Below are 6074 nucleotides of genomic sequence, written 5' to 3' on the forward strand. Positions count from 1 at the left end.
GGAGGCGGAGCTTGCAGTCAGCTGAGATTGCGCCACTGCACTCCAGCCTGGGAGACAGACCCAGACTCCATCTCAAAAAAAATAAAAAAAGAATATAGATCTTCATATCTACCCAAAGGGTGAGAGTAGCAATGAAATGATATATTCTGAATTTAGACTCTGGCACAGTGCTTGGCATGGAAAGTGCACAGCCCATGTTCCCCTCCCCTTTGCTTGCTCATCCCTGCACCATTTATGATGCAGTCAAATCCAAGATTTTCTAAAAAGCTTCCATCTGCCTAAAAATACATTCTTAACTATTCTAGAATTCTGTCCCTAGAGAGACTTTTGTGTTAGATTCACAAGCAGGGGCATTATCGAGAAAAGCTGAATTTTCTAACTAGAAGGTGTTCTCTTATTGGTAACATATTGTCAGTATTTAATTTAGTGATGTAGCTGATTGGTAACCCCCATCCCTCAGTGGTGAATGTTGGGGCAGGTGGAGGTATTTAGGGCCAAGGCGGCCTTAGGCATGGGAAAGAGGAAGGTGGTGGCTATGGGAGAGGTGGCAAAGGTTTCAAGGTAGGAGGCAGGCCTCAGGGGGTGGACACACAACGCTACTCACTTTGACTCACCCTGCATGGTACCTTGACATGATGGGCAGGAGGAGAACAGAATCTTCGGATAGATGCCAACCCTGGCAGCTGCCCAGATCAAGCTGGGGTTCCCTGAAGACCCTCAGCATGCTCTTGAGGTTGGGGGATGGTGTCAACGCTAATCATTAATAATAAAAAGCCAGACTCTTCCATGAGCTCTAGAGAGTGAGAGTCTGGAACTTTGCTTTATTTTTAACACCAACTTTCTCCCAGCCTTGCTCTCCTCTCATATATAAAGATGACCGCAAGTGCAAAAATTGGATTCCACTAAAGTGGAAGAGAGCCAGAGAATTTCTAGCTGGTTGGATTTGGGAGTTTTTCCTGTTATTGCTACAGTTAAATTGATATTGGCAAATAGTGTAACCTGCAGGGAACCAAACAGAGTGTGCAAGTGCCTGGTTGGTTATAATTAGAAATATACATCATTCTCCTTTCACCGAAGTGACAGAGAGTGGTATTTAAAGGGACAGTGAGGAATGGCAGATGAACAGCCTTGACTCAGCAACAGTTAAGAGCCACCTTACAAATTACTGTACATTTTGCAAGTGTAGTTAATATTCTTTCCCCCAATTTTTAATAATGCACCTTAGCCTGGTCGATGTGTTTCATAGCTGAATCTAGAGGCATGTAAGCATAAGATGTTTACATTTCAACAACAAATTACATTTGTTAGTATACGGTCTTTTAATCTGCAGTTTGTATTGTGCCTGCGTGTATTGATGAGAACGATGATTATTCAGTCACTTAGGAAAACATGAAATAAATCTATTTAAAACCCCAACATATAAAAAGTCCTGTTCATTTTCCTGGCTCTGATGAAAGCAATAGGAATGTAATTTTCTTATCTGTAAAAAACGGGGCCCAACTCCATTGTATTAGACAAACATTGATTACGCGCCAACCTAGTGCTGGGCCCCGTTGCTAAGAGGGTGTGGAAGAGGACAGAGGGCTGAGGGCTGAGAGGAAGCGGGGAGAAGAACTAGGCAGTGTAGCCTAACGGTTTAGTGCATGAACTGTGTGGTCTGATAGACTGGATTTGAAACTTCCTTCTGCTCCTTCTTAACCTCGTGACCTTCAGCAAGCTACTTAACCTTGGTTTCCTTATGTGCAAAATGAGAATAAAAACAATGGCTGGGTTTTTAGGGTAGTTGATAGAAGATAATGCTCAGTAACCATGAGCCAATAACATTGGCACTGGGCCCATCTTGGCAAAAGTCCCACGTGGAGGTAGGTGTGCAAATAAAACATTTCAATAGAATATAGTAAGTCATATGGTGGCACTATATTCTGTCACATGAGGGCCACTCTGAAGCTTATAATTAGGACCTAGTTTCCTGAAACTGGCATCTGGCTAAGTGCCAATGGAAGAAGAAGAGCTAATCAGATAAGAAGAGCAGCAGAGATACTGAGGATAACTTGAACAAAAGTGGAGAGGCATCAATCACCCTAAGGGAGCTAGGAGACAACCATTGATACTGCCCATAGCTCCTCCTGGGTGCTGTGAGGCTGACAACAGAGAACAGTGGGCAGGGAACACACAGAGAGAGGCAGGGTGGGGCCAGGCAAGCAGCAAGTGATGAAGTGACACCAATCTAAGCAATTTCTCATTTGCTCATTAAGCACTCTGAAGGTCCAAAAGTTTTGATAGAGGGCAAAGCTGCACAAAACAGACAAGAGGAAGGAGGTTTTGGCGTTCTGAGTTTCCTGAGATGGAGCTGTGTTTATGATGCTCTGGATGATCATGAATTTATATTGTCGTGTGTTGGAGGTTAGAACAAGTATGGCCACAGGAGTGTCTCAGCAGAGCTGTGCAGGGCCCTGACTGATGGTACTGTATTAGGACACAAGAGGAAAGGGAAGACTATGCCCTCCTCGTCTGGAGATGGACACAGGCAGAGACAACTGAGAGCCTGTCTTTGGTCTTCCTGGGTTGGGCAAGGGAAACTCAGCATAGCTCATCTTCTTAGGCAGTGAAGGGAGAATGGCATTGTGAATTAAGGGCAGTTTCTAGATGGTGGCTTATTCTGTGCTTGCGGACAGATAGAACGACCTTCAGGCCCAAAGACATGCTGTGTGAGGGGTCCCTGGGCCAGAAAGGAGTGGGTACGTGACTAATCTTGAGCCTTGGTCCCCCAGTGGCTCATTAGCTGGATCGCAGCTGAGAAGCAAGGAGGCTGTAGCAGAATTATTATATCACTGATCTTAAGGTATCAGAAATTCTCAAAGGAAAGAAGCTGTAGAGGTACACATAAGGGAATACTTTATACTTTCTAGGTAAATATCTGAATGAAAACTTGCAGAAATATTAAATGATATGCATATGCATTACAAAATCACTGAAAATAAAATAACTTGAATGAAGAGCAATGCATGATGGTGTCCTTTTGGTGAGGATAAGTCAAAATGGGAAAGTAAAGGAACAGTGGTATGCAGCCTTGAAACGAGGCCGCCAGTGCGCCCTGCCTCCTGGGCCTCATATCCTTGTGTAGTTCCCTCCCCATGAGTGTGGGCCAGACCTCCTTGCTTCTAATGAGTAGCATATGGCAAAAGGGAGAGGATGTCACTTCTGAGCCTAGATTATAAAAGATCATGACTTCCATCTTTCTCTCTCTCTCTCTCTGTTTTGCATTCTTGGTTTGCTTACTTTAATGAAGCCCACTGCCATGCTGCAGAGGCCCATGTGGCAAGGAACACAGGACAGCCTCCGTCCACCAGCCAGTGGGGAACTGAGGCTCCCATTCCAACAGCCCACAAGGAGCTTGAATCCTGTTAACAACCACGTGAGTGAGTTTGGGAGCAGATCCTGCCCCAGTCGGGTCTTAAGATGACTCACCCTCGTTGACACCTTGGTTGTAGCCTGTGGGATCCTAAGCCAGAAGATCCAGCAATGTCGCACCCAGATTCCTGATTTACAAGAAGTGTGAGATAACTAATGCATACTGTTATAAGCTGCTGCGTTTGGGCTAATTGGTTGTACAGCCATAGATAACTAATACAGGAACTAACATCAACTGAGCGGTGCTCTGATGTAGCCTTTTACAGTTTATCTTATTTAATTCCCTATTTTACTTCTGGGAAAGCTGTTTATTTAAGAATACAGGACGTTTAAGAAATTTGCCTGGGGTCAGCCAGCCAGAAAGTAGCAGACAAAGTTTCAACCAGGATCCACTGGCTCCCAATGTGTGTGCCAAGTCTATGATACTAGGTCAAAAGGAAAGAATTCCCCCAAATTAAAACTTGTCTGGGGGAAACTCAGAAAACTCTTAGATATGGGTAAACTAAAAAGCCTACCTGCCCCCAAATATCTTTCCTGCTTCTTTTTCAATGCCCTGGGTCCCAGCTTTGGGTTAAAGACTCAGAAGGCTGACTACATGCAAATGCGCCACCTCATCTTCCCCTTGGCAGGATGCAGGTCCCCAAGGAGATGGTAAGCAGGGGAGCTCTGAACGGGACAAGAGTGGGAAGGGAGCACAGGCAATGTGAAGCACTGGCTCAAAGGCCAGGCACAGGTGGGGTGTCAGGGTCAGGGGAGAGGACCTTCGGGCAGGGAAGGGCTGTTTGGAAGGTATCGGGCACTTCTAGGGCAGAGTGGGTGGTGTGCTTGGGTGCGTTCTTACTTGGAGGAGTAAGGAGGCAGCTGAAAGGAATTGGGGGACAGGGAACCAGGGACAAACTCTGTCCCTATTTAACCTCTGGTCGGCACTCTGAAAACAAAAAGATGTGAAGGTTTTCTCTGTGAGACTGCAGCAGTCTCCGCTTGTCTATGATTTCACTTTTCAAGGTTTCAGTTTCCCAGGGTCAAACTTGAAATATTAAATGGAAAATTCCAGAAATAAACATTCACATAACTTTTATTACAGTATGTTGTTATAATTGTTCTATTTTATTATTGTTATTCTCTTACTGTGCCTAATTTATAAATGAAACTTTATTATAGGTATGTATATATAGGAAGAAAGATTAATATACATATACATATATATATATATATATATACACACACACACGGTTCTGTACTAACTTTGGTTTCTGGCATCCACTGGGGGTCTTGCGATATACCCCCCATGGGTAAGGAGAGTCCTCCCGAAATGCCATTATCAAGTCTAAGGACTCACTCATCCATATATTGTGTAGGAATTACACACACGATCTAAATATTCAAAGGGATCCTGCCCTCAAAAGAAACAAGAATTCCAATGGGGATTTTCATTTCATTGCATTCTTCTCTGCATCGATTCTGGAGTCCCAGGTAAAACAAAGCAGGTAAAAAGCAAAGAAAGGCTGGTTAAGGGCATGCTACGGTGCTGTTGGGGGCACAAGCTGCTAGCTGCAAAGATCCACCATTTAATTTAGTCTCAGGCTGGTGCTGGGACTGACTCTAAAAAACCCGTGCAGCCTCAAACTGAACCTGCCAGTGAAGGGAACCTACAACATTTTTTGTGCTTCATTATTATAAAATATTTGACACACAGAAATATGTATAAAGAATACTAATGACAGCAATAATAAAACTATGTTCCCACCACCTAGCTTTGTTAAACTGTACTATTTTTCCATATATACGGTAAAACACATATGTTGTAGATTTTTATCAAGAAATAAAACAGCACAGTTAAAGCTGAAGCTCCATTTGTAACTGCTCTAAAGCCATTTCTCACTTTGTCCCCCAAAATAACTACCGTCTTAATGTTGAGGATATCATTCCCATGCAGATTTTTATTTTTTTAAAATTTGTTTTAATGTTTTATTTTTTTGAGACAAGGTCTTGCTCTGTCACCCAGGCTGAAGTGCAGTGGTACAAACACAGCTGACTGCAGCCTCAATCTCCTGTGCCCAAGCGATCCTCCCACCTCCGCCCCTCAAGTAGCTGGAACTACAGGTGCACCCATGCAGATTTTTTCACTTTTACTATATAGACATGTGTCTATCAACCATATATAACTTAGTTTGCACAGTTTTAAGCTTTATATTAAGGATGTCATGTTGTATGTAACCTTTTGTTATTTGCTTTATCTTTATTTGAAAAACTTTTGTTAATTTGTGTTGAAATTTTCGCTATAGGTAAATGTAGCTCTAGTTCATTCATTTTAGCTACTTTCTGTCTTGCTTACTTTCCATTTTATAAAAATTTTACACCTTTTTAGTAATTAATTCTCCTGTTGATAAGTATATAGATTTTCATTTCTTTTTTGCTCTTTTAAAAAACTCTTTTCATTTCTGCTACTACACACAATGCAATAATGACATTTTTTCTGCATGGCTCCTGGCATACATGAGTGAGTTTCTCTATGAAAAGGTAGAAGTGTTGAGTTGTAGAAGATGCATGTTTTCAGATTATGACATATTGTAAAAGTGCTTTTCAAAGGTATCCCAACAATTTACACTCCTACTCACAATGGCTGGGTGTTCCCTTCATCCCTGGTTCCCCAATCTTTCTCT

Source organism: Hylobates moloch, unplaced genomic scaffold, assembly GCF_009828535.3.
Source record: "Hylobates moloch isolate HMO894 unplaced genomic scaffold, HMol_V3 SCAFFOLD_39, whole genome shotgun sequence".
In the NCBI taxonomy this organism is placed as follows: domain Eukaryota; kingdom Metazoa; phylum Chordata; class Mammalia; order Primates; family Hylobatidae; genus Hylobates; species Hylobates moloch.